General features: G+C 37.0%; 1 long non-coding RNA gene across 1 annotated transcript in view; it reads left to right on the forward strand.

Moving 5' to 3' along the window:
- LOC115271654 overlaps window positions 1-24,083 on the forward strand; it is a 68,805-nt gene that overhangs the window by 23,100 nt on the left and 21,622 nt on the right. Inside the window, exon 3 of the long non-coding RNA XR_003900040.1 lies at window positions 6,075-6,113. This is a non-coding gene — a long non-coding RNA (uncharacterized LOC115271654). The remainder of the gene's footprint in view (window positions 1-6,074; window positions 6,114-24,083) is intronic.

Here is a 24,083-nt window from a genome sequence, read left to right on the forward strand (position 1 = left end):
TAGATCTGCAAATTAAAGGTCCCATCTTGTTTCTGAAAATAAGTGAAATCAGTGATTGAACTGAGATGAAACATGTCAAATTCAGTTGATTTTCAAGAATTAAAGATTATTCTTCAGGCATCTACCCAGAGAAACAAAGGCATCTCTAAAGGAAAATTTGGATTATGCTCTGATACTTTCACAGCAATACTCAATGCCAGAAGATAGAGCAATATCTAGAAAGTTGAAATAGAAAACAAGAATACTACACAGGCAAGTTGTTTGCATATAAGGAAGCATGTTTATGCTCCGAAGCATAAAGAAACTTAGAATTCACAGTATCCAGGAGTCCTGGAAAAAAATTACTTTCAATAAAATCCATATATCCATGAAATTTAAGTATAGAGAAGGTAAGATAAAAGGACTGGAGGTAAACAATGAGTAAATTTAAATATAAAGAGTTGCAATATCAACCATAAATTAAAATGGTATTCACCAAATAGTCTGATGATTATTTCTAGGTGATAGGATTCTATTTTTTTAATTTATTGATATGTTGCTCTGTTGCTTGAATGCTTTTCAAAGAATATGCTATATTTACATTTTACAAACAAATTAGTCTAAAAATAAATTTATGATATAGCTTAAGTAAATTATCTCTAGACAGTTCAGGCATGGGTAAATGTTATCTGGGACAAAACTTGTTGGCTTGATTTTTATCTTTTAAATATTTATTACCTTATTCATTAGAATCCATCCAATAGAAATAGAAGAGGGAGGAACACTGTCTAACTTATTCTGTAAGTCCAGTATCATCTTAATATCAAAACCAAAGACATCACAAGGAAAAAATAAAAGAATAGACCAATATCTCTCATGAATATAGTCACAAAAATCCTCCGTAAAATACTAGCTACATGTTTGTGAATTTGCAAGCACATCCAGTAGCATATAAAGAAGATTATATTCCATGAGCAAGTAGGACCTATCCCAAGAATGCAAGGTGGGTTTAACATCTACAAATCAATGTAATATACCAAATTAATAGGATAAAGTTTTTAAATAACCACGTGATCATCTCAATATTTCTTTCTTTTTATCTTTTAATGTTTGTTTATTTTTGAGAGACAGAGAGGCAGACAAACAGAGAGACAGAGTACAAGCAGGGAAAGGGTGGAAAGAGAGATGGAGACACAGAATTAGAAACAGGCTCCAGGCTTGGAGCTATCAGCCCACAATCCCACATGGGGCTTGAACTCATTAACCGTAAGATCATGACCTGAGCTAAAGTGAGATGCTTAACCAACTGAGCCACCCAGATGCCCCTCAATATTTCTGATAATGCATTCAACAAAGATTAGAAAGGAAATGTCCTCAATTTGATAAGACCACAACTAACATCATACTTAATGGTGAAAGATTTAAAGCTTTCTCCTGAGATCAGGAATAAGACAAAGATGTTTGCTCTTGCCACTTCTATCCAACATTGTGCGAGAGAGTCTAGTCAGGGCAATAATGTAAAAAATAGAAATAAATGGCCTCTAGGTTGGACAGGAAGAAGTAACACTCCTTATACTTTCAAAGAACATAATTCTGTATATAGAAAATCCTAAGGAATCCATTAAAACTAGAATTAATTCGCCAAAGTTTCATAATACCAAATCAATACATGAATATCAGTTATACTGTATACATTAGTAAAGAGTACAGTCAGAAAATTAAGAAAAAATTCTGTTTATGATAGCATCAAAAATACTTAGAGATAACTTTTTTAGTTATTAAATTTGTGAAAGAACTGAAAGAAGACCTAGTAAATGCAAAGACATGTTCACAGATTGGAAAATTTAACACTGTTAGGATGTCAATACTCCTCAAATTGATCCACAGATTCAGCGCAATCCCTATCAAAATCCTAGGAGTTTTTCTTTTGCACAAATTGACAAGTTAATCCTACAATTCTACATGGAATAGCAAGGGACCAAGAATAGCAAAAATAACTTTGAAAAAGGTCACAGTTGGAAGACAAACACTACAAAGCTACAGTAACCAAGACAGTGTGGTACTGGCATAAAGATAGCAGTATGGGTTGATAAAACTGAATTGAGAGTCCAGAAATAAACCCTCATATTTACAGTCACTTGATTTTCAACAAGGCTACCAAAACAAGTCAATGGGGGAAAATATAGTCTTTTTTACAAATGAGACTGAGACAAGTAGATATACTAGACATCCTTATGCAAGAGAATGAATTTGGACCCCCACCTCACACCACATACAAAAGTTAATTCAAAATAAAGACAAATGTAAAAGCCGAAACTATTAAACTCTTAGAAGAAAACATGAGTGTAAGGTTTTGTTATTTTGGATTAGCCAGTGATTTCTTAAATACCTCCCAAAGCACAAGCAAAGAAAAATTAGATCTATTGAACTTCATCAAAATTAAAAACATCTGTGCTTCATTGTCAAGAAAGTGAAATAACAAACCAAATGGAAAAAGTATTTGCAACTCATAAATAAGACACCAGTATCCAAAATACATAAAGGACATTTTCAATTAAACAAAAAGATAATCCAGGGGCAGCTGGGTGGCTCAGTCTGTTAAGCATTCAACCCAGGTGGTGTTCTGCTCAGGTCATGATCTTGCACTTTGTGGGCTCAAGCCCCACATCAGGTTCCTCAATGCCACTAGTTGTGATTTTCTCTCCCTCCTTCTCTGCCCCTCCCTGCTTAAGCTCTCTCAAAATAAAAATAAACTTTTAAAAGAAGATAATCCAATTAAAATATGGGCATTATAGACATTTCTCCAGAGAAGTTACACAAATGGACAATAAGCACATGAAAAGATGCCCAACATCATCAGCCATTAGGGAAATGCAAATATAAACCACAATGAGATACCAGTTCACACTCACTGGAATAGTTAAAATATAAATAAAAATAATGGACAAGTTTTGTTGAGGATGTGGAATGCAACCCTCATACTTTGTATATGATGCAGCCACTCTGGAAAACAGTGTGTCAGTTTCTCAAACTGTTATCCATAGAATTACCATTTGACCCAGTAATTATGCACCATAGATACCAAATAGAATTGAAAATATGCTGACACAAAAATTTGTACATGATTTTTATAGCAGCAATATTCATAATCGCCAAAAAGTGGAAACAACCCAAATATCTATCAGTTATGAGTAGATAAATAAATTGTGATGTATCCATACAATGGCATATTATTTAGCCATAAACAAAAATAAGTACTGATGCATGTTCAACATGGATGAACCTCAAAAAGATTATGCTAAGTGAAAGAAGCCTGACACACAATGTCACATACTATATCATTCCATTTGTGTGAAATGTCTAGAATAAGCAAATTCACAGAGATTGAAAGTTAAATTAGTAATTGTCAAGAGTTGAGAGAAAGGGAGAATGGGAAGTAACTGGTGAAAATATTCTGGAATTACATAGTAATGTTGTTGTACAATTTTGTGAATATACAACAACTGTTGAATTGTATTCCTTAAAAGGATGACTTTTATGGCATGTGAATTATATTTCAATTAAAAAAAAAAAAAGACTGAGGGAGCATGAGGGCCCGTGCATTGCCCCTACTTGGGCTGACCTCTGAGCATTACCAGGCTAAAACATTGAGAAAGGAAATAGCTATAATATTATGACCCTTTTCTCTTTTGTACTGGAAAACTGGAGCTCGTGTACTGAATTAAGAACATCCAGAAAATGACCTGCTGCATGAGGGAGCACAGTCCACCCACATGGGTCAGCCCATAGCTCCTTCAGCATTGGAGTTTCCAACGTGGGGCAAATAAAACACCCCAGCATTGTTTTCACTGAAGCAGCAGGTTCAATACACTCTCATACAGAAGTAAAGTCATAAGATTTGTTACTTACAAATCTAGAAATGGGAGTGAATGTGCAATGAGCTGGGGGAAGAGCAGTCCTCTGTGCCAGGTCATGAACAAGCAGGAAATAGACTAGGGGAGCACCACCTATTACTCATTAATGTGACTGGGGAAAATGTCACCAACTTTTCACTGCCTTAACTCTAAGTGGTTGTTTCTTAAAATTTATTTACTTATTTATTTATATATAGTGAGCACAAGTGGGAGAGAGAGAAAGAAAGGGAAAGAGAGACTCCCAAGCAGTCTCCACACAGTGGAGAGCCTGACACAGGGCTTGATCCCATGACCCTGGGATGATGACCTGAGCTGACACCAAGAGTTGGAAGCTCAACCAACTGAGCCACCCAGGTGCCCCCCTAGGTGATTATTTTAAAAGATGCCCTGGGAACAGCAAAATGGGAATTTATGGTGGGAATCCTAAACTCCAGTCCTTATCTAAATGTTCAGACTCAGTGCAAGTAAGGTTATCATACCATAAAATGCCTAGGTAGCAACTTAGAAAAACAAAAGTTTTTTTTTTTAATCAGACATTCCCATGTGGAAAATGTCCCAAGAGAAAGATGAGAGAAAAGACCAAAGTATCCAGAAGAAAACGCCCCCTAAAGAAAGAAGTGTGGAGTATTTTGAGAGGTTTGGATAATTTCTATAGAAGATAGACAAAGGAAAAAAAGCAGAATAGCACTGTCTTCCTCAGCAATATGCCTCAGCTGTGTTGATTGCAAGGAACAGAGAATCGTTCAAGTAATAGTTATGGGGTAGCTGGGGTAATGGTACTCATAGGAATAAAAAGACAGGAATCTCAGACATGCTGGAAGGTCTACGGGAGCCTCTGAAAGGACAAAAGCTATGTTCCTGGGCAGCAGACAGTTCTTATTTTGGTTTCCCCATATTCATCGTTTCAACCTTCTTTGCGCCCCAATTACCTTTTGCCCCCATTGCTTCTTCCACTTAATTTGATAGAACCATTATGTGGAATTTGGCTTGTGACACAAGCAAGGAGGGCAGGTCGTTGGCCCAAGCTAGGCTAGGACATTGTATATTCCCCTCCACCCTGGAATGTGAATCTCTAACACAGGGGAAACACAATGAAGCTATAGATGATCAAATTCTCTCTGTCTGTATTACACATCCTGACTAGACCTTTCTTGCTACTGAGACCACTATTGTCTCCAGGGATGTCTTGGTTCCCACCAGTTAGTTCTCAGGCATGACTTCCCCACCTCCGGTCAATTGGCTTCTATTCCTAATGCCTTTTGAATAAATTCCCTTCTGCTCAAGTTAGAGCTATTTTCTGCAGCTTTTCACAGAAAGATTCACTCGTGAGTGGCAGAAGCCATGGTAAGGCTGGCTGACTGGCCCAAAACAGCTCTCGGGTCCTCAGCAGTAGAAATTCAAGAATTATCTGTCCAATGTGACATGACTGACTACCCTCTGCCTATTGGCTACTCTGTGCATCTATTTCCCTCTCTACTATCCATTGACCTCTTCACCCTTTTTTCCAGGTTACATTTTCAGATTACTCAAGCTTTTATTTGTTCTTTTCAACATATTCTTTGCCCACATAGAAGAAGAAAAACCTTTCCTCTACCCTCTTACCTTCTGTAGCTGGACTTGAGAATTAAACTGACATAAATAGGAGAAAAGTAAAAAAAAAATTATGTAACATTTTTACATTCACTTGGAGCCTTTATAGGAACACTGAAGACCTGAAGTAGCAGTTTAGGAACAAGGACTTATATTCTTTCATTTTTTTTTAATGTTTATTTAGTTTTGAGAGAGAGAGAGAAAGCACAAACAGGGGAGGGACAGAGAGAGAGGGAGACACAGAATCCTAAGCAGGCTCAAGACCTGAGCTGTCAGCACAGAGTCTCATGTGGGGCTCAAACTAACGAACTGTCAGGTCATGACCTGAGTGAAATCGGACGCTTAACTGAGCCGTCCAGGCACCCCAAGAGCGCATATACTTTAAAAAACAAAGAAAGAGTGATAAATCTGTGAAGTGACAAGACAAGGAAAGTTTAATCTTTTAGGAGTGGTAAATTGTAAGGAAGTGACTAGGATATATAGGGAAACTAATAAAAGCTAAGGGTTATGATAGTGGGTTTGTTTGTATATATCCATTTTGGCATTGATTCCTAGTCTCTGATGATGACATTCTTCCTCTCTTCCTTATAGAGTACCTTTCTGATGGGAAGTTCTATGATCTGCTTTCAGGTAGGAAGGAAGAGGTTGGACAGCCTTTCCTGAATCTGTTATTTCTCAGGTGCCTTCAGCTCAAAACAATCAATACACAAAAGTGGCATATTTTGGGTTGGCATGTTCTGATCCCTTCAGAGATCAGAATTTTGAGCGTCTGCTCTCATCTTTAAATTGCTGAATCTCTCTCCTTTCTCTCTCTCTCTCTCTATTTTTTTTTAATGTTTATTTTTGGGGTGGGGGACACAGAGAGAGGGAGACACAAATTCCGAAACAGGCTCCAGGCTCTGAGCTGTCGGCACAGAGCCTAATGCAAGGCTCAAATTCACAAACTGTGAGTTCATAACCTGAGCAAAGTAGGACACTCACCAACTGAACTACCCAGCTGCCCCAACTTGTTGAATCTTTGAAATTTTCTGCCATTAAACTCCTGCGACTGTAAATCTGTTCACAGCTCATTACCCAATAATCCAGAGTGCCACACGGAACCAGGGCTTAGGTGAAGCAAGTAAGGTGCCCAGGGCATAAAATTTCAGAAGGTGCTCAACTCTATGTGCCAACCATGCATTTGCACAACCCTGTGAGGGAGCACCTCCTGAAATGTTGCATCCTGGGTGCCTTGCTTGCTTCACCCTGGTGCTGGCCCTGCACTGCCTTGGCCCAGTGTTTAGAAGATGTGTTATCTTACCCCCCATGTAAGGGCAGCCAGATTCTTTGCTAAAGAAGGCGTGAACAAATTTCTCCTCCCTAAGCTTCCATTTGTCAATTTCCCAAGGCTCAAGGAGAGGGATTGCTTTTATGTTTCCCACAGGGTCCTCATTTTATGCTCTGGAATTTACTTTTTTCCAGGGTGCCTGAAGGTAGAAGCACACATTCTCTTCATCCTCCACCCTTGGAATTGGCCTTCCTTACCTTAGGCTTTAATCAGAAGGTTTCCCTGCAAATAATGCACAGTACATTTTCCAAAATAGGAACAGTTCAGTTTTTAATCATATTACATATAGGCTTATGACCAAAGATGAGAATGCATTTGGTTAATTGTGGTTTGTCTTTAGTTTTAATTTTCTTTTTTGTAATTACTTGGACAAACATCCATTTCTTCAAAACAAAAAAAGTAATTTTTAGGTATAGGTTATTCTAATTCCAGATTAGAGGGAAAATGGCTTTAATATCATATTAATATCTGCTAAAAGACATACCAATTGACTTCTCTAAGTAAGAAACTCAATTTTTCAACATGTATCCTCTATATTTGAGTATTTTTATAGAATTTCCTGAGAAAAGTTGATAGATACTAGACTTCTATCCATATAACTAAAAAGTGATACAAAAATAATACTTCCCAGAACACAGAGAAGGTGGGCTTCTAAAAGCAAGCTGTTTTTCTATCCCGGATGACAGAAAGTGCTTGCAATATATAAAGTAAAAATTTAACTACACTCCCATTTTTTGGGTAAGATTCAGTCTTCAGTAAGCAAACACTTACTTCAGTTAAGGTAAAGCATCTCATGCCATTTCATTGCACAGGACATGGGCCAGCCTATGTGTTGGTGATTTTTCAGTCAGAGGCCTAACTGGCCTCAGTTAGCTGAGAATAGGGGGAGAGGTGGTCACATGATACAAAACAGGGTGACTCCATCAGCATGGGCCATTGATAGGGCTGGGAACATGGCACAAATCGCAAATGCTCTCTCATGTATTCAACATCATTACATGGAAGTCACAGCCACAGCAAGGAGCTTGGTGGAGCAGACACAGAGAATGCCACAGTGTTCTAAGAGCTGTTGTAAGGCCCCTCCCTGTCGCTGAATAAACGGTGGTGCAAGCAGCAACCCAAGTTCCTCACCGGGTTTCTCCTTCTCCAGGGAAGTGTCGGGGCAGGGGGCAGGGAGGGGGGCGCAGGTACCATAGGCTATACTGTAGGAAGAGTGAGTGATCAAAGAGCAGAACAGAGCTGGTGAAAGAGGGAGTTCACTAAATCCTGAAGGAGTAGAGAGGTGCTTGGTCATTTGGTAGGAGTGAGGTGATGGGTTCTCTGGCACTAGCAATATAGCCCTTCACCTGGTCCTTTCCTTTGTGCAGGCAAAGAAGAAAGGAGAAAGGGGGGACAAACTGCTCAGCAGAACATTATTTTACATTTTATTTTACTTAGTTTTGTTTTTAAGCTTGAACAGATGACAATAGATAAGAACCAGAGGAGGGATTTCACAATCTTTCCTTTTACCTACACCTTCAGGAAGATTTTTGGTTTGTGGGGTTTGCTTTCTCTCTTTCCATCCTTGTCTAATTATTACATGTCTGAAGTACATTTCTCTGATATAGTGGCTTCCTTGTCTGGCTTCAACTTTGCTTTTGAGAAAAATTCTTACTTTTTAAAAAGACCTTTAGAAACTCTCTAATTTTACCTTGAGAGTAAGGAGGAGGGGCTTGGGCTATATATTGCCACTGATACTGTGAGGGCTTGTGAAGACTATGGTTTTACTAAATCTGGGATCTCCTCTCCCACTCATTTTACTTCGTGGTGTAGAACTTGGTAAGCCTGATACTTCTCCTCAAAATGTAAGTTGAAAACCAGATCCTCAAGTCAAATTTTATCACATTGCATGTATTTATGCCTTGAATTCCCATGGGAGCATAGATGAGAAAACCTTCATTTATTGACTATAAACCTATTCTAGGCAAAATACACAATACTTGTTATTCAATCCACACAACAGCTCATTGTAGTAAGTGCCATTGTTTCTACAGATGAGAAAAAAATGAAGTTGAGTAACCTATTTCCTAAACCTAAAGTTATCCAATAGAAGGCAAAGTAAAATTCAAATTCTGATCCATTTTGTTCTTAACTGTATTTTTCTTTTGTATCACTTCAGATGATGACTAGAATATAGTTATACATTGTTTGTAAAAAAATTTTTTTGCACTTACATTCATACTCTTTTGCTACCTACTTAAAGAACTCCAGTTTTATGTTAAAGCCTCTTTGTAATTCTGCCATTTTATAAATATTTGTGTCTTTCCTTCCTTAATAAATGACTTTCTTGGGATGTGGTATACACACACACACACACACACACACACACACACACACAGGAATATTACTCAGCAATCAAAAAGAATAAAATCTTGCCATTTGCAACTACATGAATAGAACTAGAGTGTGTTATGCTAAGTGAAATTAGTCAGAGAAAGACAAATACCATATGACTTCACTCATATGAGGAATTTAAGATACAAAACAGATGAATATAAGAGAAGGGAAGCAAAAATAATATAAAAATGAGGGGGATAAATCATAGCAGACTCTTAAATATGAAGAAAAATATGGAGACTTAAATATGCAGGGGTTGTGGGTAGGGGTATCGGCTAAAATGGATAAGGGACTTTAGGGGGAGGATGCTTGTTGGAATGAGCACTGGGTGTTATACAAAAGAGATGAATCACTGGAATCTACTCCTGAAATCATTATAGCATTATGTGCTAACTAACTTGGGTGCAAATTTAGAAAATTATTTTAAATTACTTTCTTGGATGATACCACTATACCATATTTTGACATGTTAAAAATTTAAGTGGCAAATTTAACTCAATTTCTCCAGGACTACAATGCCTTTGGTTAAAAATCCTACTACAAACATTTCTATCTGACTATCTTCCAAGGTAACACATATGGAGTTGTGGTTCCCTTGTCGATTCTTCTTTTTCACCATTTATTGGAGTCCACTAATGCTTAATGCCCAGCCCTCTTTTCTATCTACCTTCTTTCCCTAGATTATCTCAGCCCATCTCATTATTTAAATGGCATTTATGTGTTGATGACCCCCCCAAATTCTTATCTCTAGTCCTAACCTCTACCCCATTCACACGTCAATAAATTTTCCAACCCCTTCTTTTTAACTCAACTTGGAGAGTATAAAGTTTAATTTCTTTTTTTTTAAGTTATTTTTTATTTTTTTTAATGTTTTTTATTTATTTTTGGGAGACAGAGAGAGACAGCATGAGTAGAGGAGGGTCAGAGAGAGGGAGATACAGAATCTGAAGCAGGCTCCAGGCTCTGAGCTAGCTGTCAGCACAGAGCCCAACGCAGGGCTTGAACCCACAAACTGTGAGATCATGACCTGAGCTGAAGCCGGACACTTAACCAACTGAGCCACCCAGGTGCCCCTGAAGTTTAATTTCTAATACTGTCTTTCTTCCCCAAAACTGCTTCCCATTTATCGTATAAATGGAAACTCCATTCTTTCAGTTGCTCAGACCAAAATAACCTGTATTAGTTTCCTATTGCTGCTTAACAAATTACCACAGACTTAGTGGCTTAGAACAACAATTTATTCTCTTATAGTCCTGGAAGTCAGAATTCTAAAATCAATGTGTTCTTTCTGGAGGTTTCAGGGAAATTCTTGTGTTTGTTAGCCACTAGAAGCTGCTTACATTTCTTGCCTCATAGTCCATTTCTTGCAACACACTAACCTCTTATTTCCACTGTCATATTTCTTCCTTTCTCCTATTTTCTGATCTCCTGCCTCTTCTTTAAGAGGGTCTTGTGATTATATCAGACCCCCTCAGATAATACAAGATAATTTCCCCATTTCAAAATCTTTAATCACATCTGCTAAGTTCCTTTTGCATTATAAGGTAACATTCACTGGCTTTGGGGGGGCTACTATTCAGCTGACTACAATCTTTTCCTCACATGGTTCACAGAAATAAATTTTGATGCATTACAGATACATGTGTTTAAAAAAAACACATTATCATTTAAAGAGTAAACGGAAATTTAGGGGAATATATTTATAATCCTGGAAATAGAAAGTCTTTAAATGATTTCCAAAATCACAGTGAAAAGAGCAAAGTACGAAAATCCAAAATTCTGTCCTTCCACAAAAGCAGTAAGGAAATTAGCAAAAACTATCAAAACCAACTTTGTCAGAACTCCAGAGACTAATTAAAATTTTACAGCAACCAGAAAAAAGATTAATTGAGGCTAACTAAATAAATAAAATAGCCAAATCTTAGTAAGAGAGCTTTGTGGCATTTTAACTTCCTTGCTCCCCATCCTTCATTCCCTCCTGCCTGGTTTAGCAGCAGCCTTCGAGGCAACAGCTTCCACTTTAGGTGTAGGTTTCTAGTAGTAGACGGAGCAAAACAAACTTCATTCTCAAAGAATTGAGGTGGTTTATTTTGATTTGTCTCATGGTTCCCTGAAAGACCAGACCAAAGGGCTTGCCTTCACTTCACTTCACGTAGCTCTCCCCTAAGTCTGAAGCAGCTACCTGGGGGAGTATTTATCAAACATATTGAAAGGGGAATGTATTAGTTGCAAATGCCTTGGGTAGAGGATAACAGCTGCGGCAAGCAATTGAAAAAATATAAAAGCTTGTGGGGAAAGGTTGAGAAATGAGATGTTTTGGAGAATAAAACCTTTGAAAAGCTTCCACATATCCTACGTCTCTAAAGGGCTGGGTGCATGTCCAAGGCTAGTATACGCTCAGAAAAGACCTGAGAAGACCCTGCACTCTCATTGTTAGGTGGCCTTCAGGTTCTGCTCAAGCAGCAAGAAAGGCTAAGGAACAGCAGTTGACTAAGTGTTGAAGATGTGTCCCAACATGTATACAGAGACCCTTGGCAAATTGGAAGGTTTTCTGTCATCATTTTTCCAAGCATTTAAGAAAATCTCTGTCAAATAATTAGCTGACCCCTACACTAATGGAAAAGATACTGCCATGCCCCTAAACAACAATGACAACAACAACAACAACAGTTGACAAAACTAGCTGAGAAAATTCTATAAACAAACAACAACTGTGACAAATCCTGGGGAGGAAAGGATGTAATTCCTAGAGTTGCTACATTATAATTTTCAAAATATTCTTTGTACAAGCAAAGGAAACCAGGAGAATAAAGTTTCATCAAATAGATAATATCAATGAAGAGATACAAAGGGTAAAAAGAAAAAGACTAGATTTGAAAAATGCAATAATTGAAATTAAAAATATATACTTAAGGGGTTCAAAAGTATATTTAAGCAGCCAGAAGGAAGAAGCTGTGAACTTGAGGTCATTTGAGATCACCCACTCTTCAGAGCACAAAGAAAGGATGAAGAAAACTGATGAATCTCAGAGACTTGTCTCACAGGAATCTCAAAAGAACAGAAGAGAAAGAAACAAACAATGTTTGAAGAAGTAATGGCTATAACCTCCCAAATTTGATAGAAGATATGAGTCTTCATATCCAAGAAGCTGAATGAACTTCAATAGGATAAACTCAATGAGATACACATCAAGACACAATATAATCAAATTGTCAAACACCAAAGATGTGAAAACAGCAAAAGAAGTGACTTGTCATGAACAAGAAATCATTAATAAGATTAACAGCTGATTTCTTATCAGAAACTATGCATAGAGGCCAGAGTGTGGGATTACATATTAAAAATGTTAAAGACAAAACCATGGCAACAAAGAATTCTACATCTGGCAAAATAATCCTTTATAAATGAAGGAGAGATGTTTATTGAAGCATTATTTACAATAGCCAAGATGTGGAAGCAACCTAAATATCCATTAACAGATGAATGGATAAGATATATATTTTACGTACATACAATGGGATATTATTATTCAGTCTTTTAAAAAATGATATTCTGTTATATACTACAACATGGATGAAACTTGAAGACATTATGCAAACTACAATAAGTTAATCACAAAATGACAAATACTGCATGGTTCCACTTATATAAGATATCCAATCAAACTCCTTGAAACAAAGTAGAGTAGTGGTTGCTAGGGGCTAGGGGAAGCAGGAAATGGGGAGTTGGTGTTCAGTGAGTCCAGAGTTTTAGTCATGCAAGATGAAACAGTTCTAGACTGCTGTTGTGCAACAATAGGCACTCTAACAATACCATAATGCTCACTTAAAGTTGTTAAGTTGGTAAATTTATGTTACGTGTTTTTAAACACACACACACACACACACACAGCTACCAAAAAAAGAAAAAAGGAAAAAATAAGACTTTCCCAGATAAAAACAGATTGTTTCTAGAACTTTCCCCATAAAAAATGCTAAAAGGAGTCTTTTGGGGTGAAATAAAAGGACACTGGATAGTAACCCAAATCCATAGAAAGAAATAAAGAACACTAATAAAGGTAACTACATAGCTAAATATAAAAGTCCATCTTAATGTCTTTTTTATTATAACTTCTCCTTTTAATCTATTTGATTTAAAAGGCAACTACAGGGGCACCTGGGTGGCTCAGTTGGTTGAGCGTCCGTCTTTGGCTCAGGTCATAATCTCACAGTTCATGGGTTCAAGCCCTGCCTTGGGCTCTGTGCTGACAGCTAGCTCAGAGCCTGGAGCCTGCTTCAGATTCTGTGTCTCCCTCTCTCTCTGACCCTCCCCTGCTTGTGCTGTCTCTCTCTGTCTCTCAAAAATAAATAAAAAACATTTTTTAAAAAGGCAACTACATAAAATAGTAATTATAAATCTATGTTGGTGGGTACAAATGTATAAAAATGTTATTTGAGACAAAACCATGAGAGGAGGAGGAGCTATATAGAAACAGTTTTCATATAGTATTGAAGCTAAGCCATTATTATCTTGAACTATTTTGTTATAAATTAAGATGTTAATTGTAATCTCCAGGGCAACCACTAAGAAAATAACTTAAAAGTAACTTAAGGAAAATAACTTTAAAAAATTAAGTGTGCAACTCTTAATTTTGGCTCAAAACATTATGTCATGGTTCATAATGAACTCTAAAAAAAAGACATGTAGATAACAAATAGACAAATCATAAAAGTCTATCAGTTATTACATTAAATATAAATGTATTAAACTCCTTTAAGGCAGAGATTGCAGAATGGAGAAAAAACTAAATCTAACCATGTGCTGTCTACAAGAGACACCTTAGATCTAAGTTACAAAGAGATTGAGAATGAAAGAATGGAAAAAGATATTTAGTAACCTAAAGATATTTAGTTCTCTAAAGAGAACAAACAGTAACAAAAAGAGAATTGGAATGTATATTCTAATATCAGATAAAATAGACTTTAAGACAAAAGTTGTTACATGAGACCAAAAGGAACATCACATAATGATAAAATAGTTAATTTATCAAGAAGATACAACAATTGCAAACATGTAAGCAACAGAGTCCTAAAATGTATGATGCAAAAATAGGATTGAAGGGAGAAATAACGATAATGATGATGATAATAATTATAATAATAATTGGAGACTTCAAAACCTCACTTCCATCTTTTTAAAGTTTATTTATTTATTTTGAGAAAGAGAGAGAGGAAGTGAGCAGGGATGGGGCAGAGGGAGAGGGAGACAGAGAATCCCAAGCAGGCTCTGAGCTCAGTGTAAAACCCAACACTGGGCTCCTTCTCACAAACCATGGGATCATGACCTGAGCCAAAATCAAGAGTTTGACGCTTAGCCAACTAAACCACCCAGGTACCCCAAACCTCACTTTCAATAATTAATAGAACAACTAGACAAAAGATAAACAAGGAAATATAAGATATAAATAACATTATAAAACAGCCACATCTAACAGACCATATGTAGAACACTTTAGCCAACAATGCCAAAACACACATTCTTTTCTTTTTTCTTTCCTTTTTTTTTTTTTGAGAGAGAGAGAGCATGCGCAAGAAAACAAAGGACAGAGAGAGAGAGAGAGAGAGAGAGAGAGAGAGAATCCCATGAGGGGCAGAGAGGGAGAGAGAGAGAAAGAGAGGGAAATAAGGGGACTCACCCAACGCGGGGCTCCAGCTCACCATGGTGAGGTGGAGCTTGAGCTCATGAGCCATGAAATCATGACCTGAGCTGAAGTCCAATGTTTAACTGACTGAGCCACCCAGGCACCCCTCTTCCTTTTTTAATTTAAATTCCAGCTAGTTAACATACAGTGTGCTATTATTTTCAGATACCCAGTATAGTCATTTCACACTTCCGTAAAACTCCTGGTGCTCCTCACAACAAGTGTACTCCTTCATCTTCATCACCTATTTAACCCATCCCCCCACTCACCTCCCTTCTGGTAACCATTGGAACACACACTATTTTCAAGTGTGTATGGAATAATTTTTAGTGTAGAACACATGTTAGTCCATTAAGCAAAGCTTTATAAGGTTAAAAGTATTGAAATCATACAAAATATCTTCTCTGACAATGATGGAGTGGAATTAGAAATCAATAAAAGAAGAAAATCTGGGAAATTAACAAATATGTAGAAATTAAACAGCACACTTTTAAACAACCAATGGGTCAAAGAAGAAATCACAAGGGAAATTAGAAAATATTCTGAGATGAATTAAAACAAAAACATGTCAAAACTTATGAGATGCAACAAAAGCCTGTTCTGAGGGAAACTTAGACTCCTAAATATTTATGTTAAAAAACAAGATCTCAAATCAACAAACCAACAATCTTCCTTAAAGAACTGGGTGGGGGGGGGTGGCAAATTAAACTCAAAGCAACAAGAAGGAAGGAGACAAATACGATTAGAATAGAGATAAATAAAATAGAGAATAGAAAGAAGTAGAATCAATGACACCAAAAGCTGGTCCTTTGAGAAGATCAAGAAAATTGGTAATTGAATGACCAAGCAAAAAAGAGAGAAGACTCAAATTAATAAAATTAAGATGAAAATGGAGAACATTACTTTCAATCTTACAAAACAAAAGCTTATGACAGAATATTGTGAAAAATTGTTTACCAATAAATTAGATAACCTACATGAAATGAACAAATTTCTAGAAATACACAAACTACTAAAACTGACTAAAGAATAAATAGAAAAGTTGAATAGACCTATAGGAAGGAAAGAAATTGAATCAGTTATCTAAAAACTTCCAGCAAAGAAAAGTCCAGAACCAGATGGCTTCACTGGAGAATTTTATTAGATATTTAAAGAATTAACACTAATCCTTCTTGGGGCACCTCGGTGGCTCAGTCAGTTGAGCATCCGACATCAGCTCAGGTCGTGATCTCACAGTTCATGGGTTTGAGCCCCATGTCAGGCTCTGTGCTGGCAGTTTAGAGCCTGAAGCCTGCTTTCGATTCTGTGTCTGCCTCTCCCCTGCTCATGATCTGTCTCTGTCTCTCAATAAATAAATATATAAATGTTAAAAAAAAAAAAAAAACCAACCCACTAATCCTTCTCAAACTCTCCTCTTAGAATGGAAGAGGAGATAAAACTTTCAAACTCATTCCATGAGGCTGGTGTTACCTTGATAGCAAAGCCAGACAAAAATCATAATAAAAGAAAAATACAGAATAACGTCTCTTATGAATACAGATGTAAAATTCCTCAACAAATTACTAGCAAGCCAAATCCAGCAACTCATTTAAAAGGATCATACACTATAACTAGTGAGATTTATTTCAGCAATGTAAGGGTGTTTTAATATATGAAAATTGGTTAGTGTAACACACCATATTATAAGAGTTAAAAGGGGAAAAAGTCACATGATTATCTCAATAAATGCAAAAAAAAATCACTTGACAAATTCCAACACCCTTTAATTTTTTTTATGTTTTTATTTTATTTTTGAGAGAAAGACAGACAAAATGTGAGCCAGGGAGGGACAGAGAGAGACGGAGACACAGAATCTGAAACAGGCTCCAGGTCTGAGCTATCAGTACAGAGCCCTTGCGGAGCTCCGACTCACGGTCTGTGAGATCATGACCTGAGCTGAAATTGGAGGCTCAACCAACTGAGCCTCTAGGAGCCCCAACACCCTTTAATTAAAAAACAAACTTTAAAAATCACAGCTAGTATCACACTTAAAGCCGTCTCTCGGGACACCTGGGTGGCTCAGTCGGTTAAGCATCCAGCTTTAGCTCAGGTCATGATCTCACGGTTTGTGGGTTCGTGCCCCACATCGGGCTCCGTGCTGACAGCTAGCTCAGAGCCTGGAGCCTGCTTCGGATTCTGTATCTCCCTCTCTCTGACCCTACCCTGCTCGCACTGTCTCTCTCTGTCTCTCAAAAATAAATAAAAAATGTTAAATAAAAAAAATTGTTTTAGAAAACCATCACTCTCTAATAAGATCAAGATAAGGATATCTGCTTTCACAAGTTCTATTCGACATTGTATAAGACATGTGAGGCAGGGAAGTTTGACTAGAAAAAAATAAATAAAAATTATCCAAAATGGAAAGGAAGAAGTAAAGCTATTTCTATTCACAGGTGACAAAATTTTATGTATCGAAAACACTAAATAATCTATTAAAAACTATTAAAGCTTATAAATGAATTCAGCAAAGTTGTAAGATGCAAGATAACACAGAAGAATTTGTTGTATTTCTATACTCCAGCAATGAACAATCCAAAAGTGAAATTAAGAAAACAATTCTATTTATGATATTAAAAATAATAAAATACTTAGGAATAAATTTAACTGAGAAAGTGCAAGACTCATACACTGAAAACTATAAGACATTACTGAAAGAAATCAATAAAAACTTGAATAAATGGAAAGCATTCTGTGTTCATGAGTTGGAAGACCTAATATTGTTAAGATGGCAATAGTCCCCAAATTTGCAAATTCAGTGCTATACTTATCAAAATTTCAACTGCCTGTTTTGGATAAATGGACAAGATGATCCTAACATTCATATGGAATAACAAGAGACCCAGAATAGACAATACAATCCTGAAAAAGAACAAAGTTGGAAGATTTCTAATTCTAAACTTCAAACCTTACTATAAAGCCACAGGAATCAAAGGAGTGTGGAATTGACAAAAGGATAGACATATAGATCAATGGAACAGAATTGAGGGAACTGAAAGAAACCCTCACCTTTATGGTCAATTGATTTTTAACAAAGGTGCCAACACCATTTAACAGGACAAGAATGGTCTTTTCAACAATTGGTTCTGGGACAACTGGTTTTACATTTGCAAAAGAATGAAGTTGGACCTATCATACAAAAATTTTTAAAAATCAATATCCAAATGTAACAGCTAAAATATATAACTATTAGAGGAAAAACATAAAAGAAAATCCATTTCTTGGATTTGGCATGGATTCTTAGATATGGTATCAAAACACAAGCAAAAAGTATTTAAGAAATACAAAAGAAAAATAAATGTTAGACTTCATTAAAATAAAGAACTCTTGTGTGTTAAAGGACACTATCATGAAATTTAAAGGCAATCCACAAAATGGGAGAAAATATTTACAACTCATATATCTGATCAGGATCTTGTATCCAGAATTTTTACAAAAAACTTACATCTCAACAATAAAAAGACAGACAACCTAATTTAGAAGTGGCTAAAGGGGGCGCCTGGGTGGCTCAGTCGGTTGAGCATCTGGCTTCAGCTCGGGTCATGATTTCACGGTTTGTGGGTTCGAACCCTGCATCAGGCTCTGTGCTGACAGCTAGCTCAGAGCCTGGAGCCTGTCTTCAGATTCTATGTCTCCCTCTTTCTCTGACCCTCCCCTGCTCACGCTGTCTCTCTCTCTCTCTTTCAAAAATAAATAAGACATTAAAAAAAAAACAAAAGTGGCAAAAGATTTGAATTGATATTTCTTCAAAGAAGGCATACAAATTGTGAATGAGTGTACAAAAAATTATTCAACATTAATCAGGAGGGTAATGGAATTCAGAACCACAATGATATGTCACACCACTAGTGGGGTTATTATTTAAAAATAGGAAAATAATGAATGTTGACAAGGGCATGGAACAATTGGAATGCTCACGAGTTGCTGGTGGAAATATAAACTGGCACAGCTGTTTTGGAAAACAGTTTAGCAGTTCCTAGAAATGCTAAAGATAGGCTTACCATAAGACTCAGCTGCTTATATACAAGAGAATTGAAAAGAGTTCATAAGCCAAAAAATGATACAGAAATGTTAATAGCAGCATTATTCATAATAGCCCAAAAATGAAAACAACCCCAAATGCCCATGATTTATGAATGAATAAATAAAGTATGATATATTCATATGATGAAATATTGTTTGGCAAGAAAAAGAAATGAAGTACTGACCTATACCACGACATGGATGACCCATGAAAACATTATGCTAAGTCAAAGAAGCCAGATGCAAAAGGCCATATATTGGAGTGCTGGGTGGCTCAGTTGGTTAAGTGTCTGACTTTTTTTTAAATGTTTTTTATTTATTTTTGAGAGACAGAGAGAGCACTAGCAGGGGACGGTGGGAGAGAGAAGGAGACACAGAATCCGAAGCAGGCTCCAGGCTCTGTCACCTGTCAGCACAGAGCCCGATGCGGGGCTCAAACCCACAAACAGTGAGATCATGGCCTGAGCTGAAGCTGAGGCTGGATGCTTAACTGACTGAGCCATCCAGGCGTCCCAAGTATCTGACTCTTGATTTCTATTCAGGTCATGACCTCAACGTTTGTGGGTTCAAGCCCTGTGTTGGGTGCTACACTGATAGCGCAGAGCCTGCTTGGGATTCTCTCGCCCTCCCTCTCTCTGTGCCCCGACCCCCTCTCAAAATAAATAAATAAACTTCTTTTTTTTTTTTTAAATCAAAGGCACAAATTGACTTCATCAACATGCAAAACTTATTTTTACCAAAAATGACATTGGTGGCGAACAAAAGATTACTGGTATAGTAAAGGATAACTAATATAACAGACAACTCACAAAAGAAAAACAGATATAAAGACAGAAGACCCTGAGCCTCACTAGAAAACAAAACAACAAAAAAAAAATGTAAAGTGTAACAATAAGATAGCTTTTTCGCTCAATAGATTTGCAAAATTGAAAGAGTTTGGACAGTTAAGGATTGGAAAAAGAGATCATCTCATGCACTGCTAATAGTTTAAATTGCAGTTCTTTTGGAAGGCAATTTGGCAATAAAGTGTTACAATTTTAAAACATACCCACTCTGTGACTCAGCAATTCTACTTCTCCATATTTACCTCAAAGAAGTAGCGGTACAGGTGTGCAAGGAAGCATGTACAAAGATATTTGTTGCAGCATTGTTTTAAATGCAAAATAAAGAAAATGAGTGGGGAGAAGTAAAACGTGGTAAAGTCATACACAAAATACCATATAATCATTAAAACAAATAATGTTAATATGGAAAGCTCCCTAAGACAGAATGTTGAATGAAAAAAAGAAAATTTCAGAACATTCCTCATTTATGTAAACTCTACAAAATCATACCAAACTAACTACAAAATAACGTTGTTTCCCACGGGAATGTATGTATGTAGATAAATGCACAGAAAAAAGTTTGGAAAGACAAAAACAAAAGTGGTATCAGTGGTTACCTATGGTAGAAGAAGACAGACCTAGATTGTTGAAGGCAGTGAAAAAGGATTTTAACCTTTTCTAAAATATTTTTTCCATGAAGAGATGATATTAATCACAAGAAAAAAAGTAGATTCAAAGTCCAAGATATAAATAGTTAATATATTTTGCCTCTGAATGAGTCTTACTTTGAAGATTTGAGTACTAGACATTATTTATGCTGCCAACCTCATTTGTTGCAGTTGTTTGTAATTTCTGGTGGGACTTCATCATCCTGAAAAGGAGGAAACAGGGACATTTTTAATGAGCAAGAAAGTCACGAGGTTACTATTCCCTCTCTCTGTCCCACCCTTACTCCCTCCCGTCCACCTTCCCTTCCTCCCTCCCGTCCACCTTCCCTTCCTCCTTTCTTCCCTTCCTTCCTTTCTTCTTTCCTCCCTTCCTCCCTCCTTTTGTTTTTTAAATTGAAGACAACCAGACATGTATTTGCTACATAAGTGTATAAATCTCAAAAACAGGAAGAGATTCATGTGCTGTGTTTTTATTGTAGCCTTAAGGAAGGAGACCTAGGCAGGAGAGGTTGGGGGTTCACATTAATTTGATGAGTTTAGGTTACTGAAACATTAAAATATGAATCCTCAAACTTTTCTATTGGGTTTTGTTAGAGAAAAGGAAAAAGCCCTTATTTCTAAGAAATCTTTGGAAATTGGGAGAAGGGATTTCAAGTGGATCTAAATCAAAGCTCATTCCCCAATAGTAAGGTCATTTGAAACTAGCTTTTATCCCTTCTCTTCCCCTAGATCAAATCAATATTAATTGTGCCTTATTTCACTTACATAGACTTGAATTCTTTTTGGAGAAGGCTTCTATATGAATTCAGAAGTCACTACAAGCAGCATTGAGACTCAAGGTGGAATATTCTGTTGACTGCAAAATCTTGATGTCATTCTGTGTACATAGAACGTAAAAGGAATATTCAGTGTTACTGCCACATATGTTAATATACACAAACTAAATTAGCATTGTTATGGCCAAATGCATCCCCTCATGCTTTTTCTCTTTAAAAAAAAGTTAAAAATTAAATCAATAACTTTGTCCTCCAACAGCTGCCTAACTTTAGGAGTCTGACCCTCACATCCCATTGGTGTGAGAGCAGGGGGCCGTAGTATGGATGTTGTATGTATGGGTGCATCTGAATGTGTGTGAGAGTGTCTTGGAAACTCTGCAGATACTGTAAATACCAGTACCGTTTTAATAAAGCATGTACAAAAAAGCAAAAAAAAAATTATTTTCAAAAAAATATTTTGAACTCGTCAATGTGATTTCGATGAGGGAAACAAAGACAAGAAAAATGTGGTTTAAATTAAATTGCCTTACAGACCGCAGCCCATTGATAGATGTCAGAGACCTGCAGTGGGTGACACTCCCCAAGACATTCATGGCTGTCCTAATGCCTTAATGTTTACACTTCCTTAAAAACTAAAAGCAACCTTATCTTGACAATAGCTAAATCTTCAGGGTCCTGTGAGACTGTGCTCTCAGCATACAGAAATTCCATAAAATCTAACTTTATCTCTATCCCCCACCCCCACCTAAAAGTATATAATCAGTTGCTTCTCACAACCCCATTGCAGCTATTTCTGCCCACGGTTCCTGTCCCCATGCTTTAAAAAAAATCACCTTTTTGCACCGAAGTTATCTCAAGAGTTCTTTCTTAGCCGTTTGCTCATGAACCACACTTGAAATTTCATCAATTTGGTTGAAAGAAAACTTTGATTTGTATCCTTGTCATCTTAAGTTTAAGGGAGAACAGAAGGCAGGGAAAACGTGTTTGACTAGCTTCTGATTTTATTCTGCAAAAATGAAAGTCAGGGGAGTCTTAAATGATATTTTTTTTCAATGCCTTGAATCAATTGTTTAGCCACACAAAGAAATCATTAAAAAAGCTTTTTCAGACATCTAAAACCTGAGAATTCATCTGTAGGGAAGCATATAATCTTTCAAGAAACACTTGAATTAGATCATCAAGATCTCTTGATAAGACAGACATGGATACTGAACACAGCCTGTTGTTGCTGCATGTAATCCAGTGCAATAGACTATGGGGGGAAAGAAAAAGACAAGTTAAAAAGCAAAAGGAGTAATGGCATAAAAAAAGGAGGGGGAGGTATTCTAGAATTCCAGTTGTGACAGAATGTAAAGAGCACAGAATTGGAGAAAATAACCTTGGCTAATTTGGACATTGTCCGCTTTCTAGCATGACCCATAGGCAAACCACTTAACTGATTTGAAAAATGAGAATAAAAATACCTACCTGCTTACCTTGCTGGCTTCCCAAGAAAGCCATTGTAAAAGGAAAAAGTACTAATGAAACCAAAGAGGAAGGAGTGAGAGATCAACTCAATAAAGTGAAATCCGCAGGGGGTTGAAGAGCTGCCAAAAGAGTTGGGACAGAACACCCAGAGAGACTCATTCTTCCCAAACACATCTTTACTCTTTATCCTGTGCTGAGTAGCATACACCTGCCTTTGTTTATGCCTGCGTTTCCCCAATATCATTTTAGGAAAACTACTCTTGAGTCGCCAGCTAAATAATGTCCATCATTTCTATCTCACAGGCTCTTTGACTTAACTAAAATATATATTAGTCTCTCCTATCTACTCATCCTATGTGTTTTTGAGAATCATGTATTCAAGTGAGCATTGGAGTCATTCAGATGAGGGCTCTGGGGTCAGATAGCCTTGGCTTAAAGTTGAGCTCCACACCTTAACAAATATGTGGGCTTTGGAAAATTACTCAACTTCTCTATGTCTCAGTGAAATGGGTTAAGAAAAATACATAAGGGGGTGCCTGGGTGGCTCAGTTGGTTAAGCATCCAACTCTTGGTTTCAACTCAGGTCATGATCTCAGAGTTGTGAGATCAAACCCCACATGGGGCTCCACACTGAGCATGGAGAGTGGTTAAGGTTTCCCCCCTCTACCTTTCTCTCAATATACAAAAATGAAAAAAGAAAGATACCTAATATATAAAATTGTTTTATAGTGAAATGGAAAAAAGTAAAGGACTCTTAGAATAGTGTCTAGTACATGTTAGGCACTCAATATATGACAATTCTTTACTAATTTATCAATCTTTTTTTATTCCTGAGTCATGTGAACCCAAATGAGCCCTTTCTGGATCTAGGCTAAGGAAATTCCTCAACTGGATGAAAACACCATATGGGCTTTCATTTTCCTAAATAAAAAGAAAACCCAAACTTTCATTTCCCTACTCTGGGAGGTCTGATTTTTCAATTTCTATAAATTCATATGTTCTATATTCTTAGATCTCCCTCTGTGCCCCTGGCCTCACCAAAAGTAAATTGAAACCTAAATGGAATACCGATTTTATCAGCACACCTACAATCTGATCACACATTTCCAGGCTGAACCTCCATATTGCCATGAAAATAATGACTATGATTAAGCACAAACATGTATAGCATGTAATATGTACTAAGCCCAGTTCTATTACATAAGTGCATTATTTCATGTGATCATTGAAGCAATCCTATGGGGAAAGTGAGGTTAAATAATGTGTGCACCCTGCTATTAAATGGTAGAGCCTAGGGGCACCTGGGTGGCTCAGTCGGTTGAGCGTCCGGCTTAGGCTCAGGTCATGATCTCACAGTTTGTGGGTTCAAGCCCAGAGTCAGGCTCTGTGCTGACAGCTCAGAGTCTGGAGCCTGTCTTCAGAT

The sequence above is a fragment of the Suricata suricatta genome, chromosome 11 (assembly GCF_006229205.1).
Source record: "Suricata suricatta isolate VVHF042 chromosome 11, meerkat_22Aug2017_6uvM2_HiC, whole genome shotgun sequence".
NCBI classification, from domain to species: domain Eukaryota; kingdom Metazoa; phylum Chordata; class Mammalia; order Carnivora; family Herpestidae; genus Suricata; species Suricata suricatta.